Source organism: Sinocyclocheilus rhinocerous, unplaced genomic scaffold, assembly GCF_001515625.1.
Source record: "Sinocyclocheilus rhinocerous isolate Xijiao unplaced genomic scaffold, SAMN03320098_v1.1 scaffold1542, whole genome shotgun sequence".
Classification (NCBI taxonomy): Eukaryota; Metazoa; Chordata; class Actinopteri; order Cypriniformes; family Cyprinidae; genus Sinocyclocheilus; species Sinocyclocheilus rhinocerous.
In genome coordinates, this window is record NW_015666540.1 from 741,263 (window position 1) to 744,357 (window position 3,095).

The 3,095-nt window shown below is 38.0% G+C and overlaps 1 long non-coding RNA gene across 1 annotated transcript in view; it reads left to right on the forward strand.

Annotated features, from left to right (window-relative positions):
* The window catches only part of LOC107732632 (uncharacterized), an 8,787-nt gene extending 7,367 nt beyond the window's left edge, over positions 1-1,420 (forward strand). The window contains exon 4 of the long non-coding RNA XR_001638891.1: positions 1,360-1,420. This is a non-coding gene — a long non-coding RNA (uncharacterized LOC107732632). The remainder of the gene's footprint in view (positions 1-1,359) is intronic.
* The last annotated feature ends 1,675 nt before the right edge of the window (positions 1,421-3,095 follow it).

Here is a 3,095-nt window from a genome sequence, read left to right on the forward strand (position 1 = left end):
TCACAATATCAACAAAACGTTGTGCTTTTATAAAATAAATAGGAAAACGGGATGCGCATTCTGCCATCTCGGTCTTGAACAGGAGCGCTGAATGATGAACTGAAACTCAGCGAATTGCCTCACAGACATGATAAATATATATATATAAAGTATATATATTTATATATATATAAAGTCTTTACACAGCAGCTTGGCTCCTTAAATTTTTAAAAACCAGCTAATTTCAAGACGCTGACATCACGTGGGTCACCCGCAGTGTAAGACGCTCAAAGCTCAAGACGTTCGGATAGACGTTCGGTTTGATGTTCGATCGGTCGGTCGGTCGTTCGAATGTTTGATTTTGGCACGAAGTGCGCGCCATACATACAGGACACCGTTATATGTGTCTGTCTGTCACTGCTGTAGGCCTACCTGGCGTTCAGTTAACATTAAATGAGCCATCTTAGTGACCCGTCGTGGTTATATTCACCTGTATTTATTCGCCTATGGCCACATCGCGAAAGGGAGCAGCCACAATATGCACCGGCCTCGCGAAGTCACTGATGTGCCTGGCTAGCCTTTACCTGACTGATAATAAGTCTTATGGTTATTCCTATTAGGAGAGGATTATATGAGTAAGAGTAATACATCCCAATCACAATTGTTTAGTTTGCTGTATTGCTCGTAATTGTTAACTGTCTGTAGGCAGTATTTTGCTTATTTTTTGTCATGTATTGTTTTTTTGTAAACAGCTTTGCAGCTTTTTCTTTCATGTACAGTATGTCATTGATAAGGTTGATGGTCTTGTAAGATTTATCTTTATATTATTTTGTGTTACTCTGAGATTATAAAATGACATACAGTTAAGCAATATCACATGAGGAAGAGTGTTTTCCCCAACTATCAGCTCCATTGAAAATCTTTATTGAACTGTAGTATAAAATCAATATAACAAGAAGTAAATTTTGAGTGAGTTTTACATTGTACCTATTTTCTCATTTTGCTTGATGAAGAGTCCAAACAAAGCCACAGCAGAACAGTGTCCTACAAGCAACACACAGCAGCCTTTCATATTGAATGATTCACTTTATTCCTCACTGAATGAATCTGCCATTTGAATGAATGATTTAATGTCTTACTCTAAAGATACTTTCCGCCACCTGCTGGCTGTTTTACTTTCATATTGTTGCTGTATTCTAACTTTATATATTTAAAACGTTAATTTTATAGTGTTATGCAATTATATATGTAGCTTGTTGCATATGTTGCATAGTGTTTATGTAAATGAACACAATATGCAAATAAATCATTGTGTACATGTCAGATACACCTGGCATCTGTAACTGTCTCCTCTGTAACACTATCACTTTCATTGATCAGTACATATAACGGTGTCCTGTATGGAAAGATGTTTCCCCGCTGACAGTTATCCATTTTCACCAAGTGAACAACACTGAGCATTGGCAGTTAAAGGGGTCATATAATGCAATTCAAATTTTCCTTTCTCTTTGGAGTGTTACAAGCTGTTGGTGCAATCTCTCTGATGACGTGCTTGATTCTGACTGAACGGTTCGGTCGGCCCATCCTGGGACCAGGCGGCTGGCCATAGCCGACTGGGCCAAATGCTTAACATTTATTTATTATTAACATTATTATTATTATAACCAGCCGGCCGTTCCTCACTCTAGCCCGCCGTGTGTGATGCTGTGTGTTTCGTTGTGAAAGCGAATCTTGTGCAATATATTTTTACTTGTGTTTTTAAATTTTGTTATTTTTTTTTATCCGTGACTGCAATACTTTAGATGGGAATCTGATCCCATATAAGATTAGCATGAACAAAATGTGTAAAGAATCATAAACTTTTGTTGGTCACAGATTATTTTCTGCAATAATCCAAAATGTCAAGGGAACTATAGGGTGATAGTCTTCTTACTTTTGGGTCAGCCTCACTATCGCCACCTTGTGACAAGGTATTATATTTTTAGCTGGTCTTCAGCCAGGGACGGACTGGGAGTAAAAAACGGCCCTGGATTTTATCCCAAATAGGCGCACCACAACTACAAACAGCCGCTACTATCTCACAATATTACAGCAATCAATGTATCGCATTTATGGCAAATAACATAACAAAACCCATGGTGACCCTGCTGAAAAAAACAATAGAAACATCACAGAAATTCTAATGGTTTCCATACCATTACAAACATTACAATTGAACAATTAATTTTGATCAATTGAAAAATTTACACATTTTGGGGAAGTCGTGGCCTAATGGTTAGAGAGTCGGACTCGTAACCCAAAGGTTGCGGGGTTTGAGTCTCATACCGGCAGGGATTGTAGGTGGGGGGAGGGAATGTACAGCGCTCTCTACCACCTTCAATACCATGACTGAGGTGCCCTTGAGCAAGGCACCGAACCCCCAACTGCTCCCCGGGCACCGCAGTATAAATGGCTGCCCACTGCTCCGGGTGTGTTCACGGTGTGTGTGTGTTCACTGCTGTGTGTGTGCACTAAGGATGGGTTAAATGCAGAGCACTAATTCCTAGTATGGGTCACCATACTTGGCCACATGTCACGTCACGTCACTTAATCAATTACAAATGATTACTTTTAATCATTAAAACCATTAAATAATGGTTTCCTGTAGTGTGTTTTGGGACATGTTCCATTAGGATTTAGTGGTTTTAACAACAATAATAATATTTAACAACAATAATAGGCAACCAATTACCAGTAGAGACCAATAAGGTCCATTACAATTTCCATTAAAACCAATACAATTTCCATTATAACCAGTAAAACCATTACAAATTTTATTGATGGTTTCTATTGTTGTTGTTTTTCAGCAGGGGATTGAAATAAATGTATTATTATATGAACTAAATTACTTGACATAATAATAAACATAAAATCTAGAAACCTGAAACTACAGAATTCTTCAATTTGAGTATTCATATGTCTGTATGTGTGTGTGTGTGTGTGTGTCATGTTAATCGGAGCAATCACCCAATAGACTACTTCATTTACTCTAATTTCTAACTCAGTATCTCTCAAGTGTAACCCGTTGTAGAATCGCTGCTGTCTCTTTATGAATGAATGGAATATTCATGTCAGAC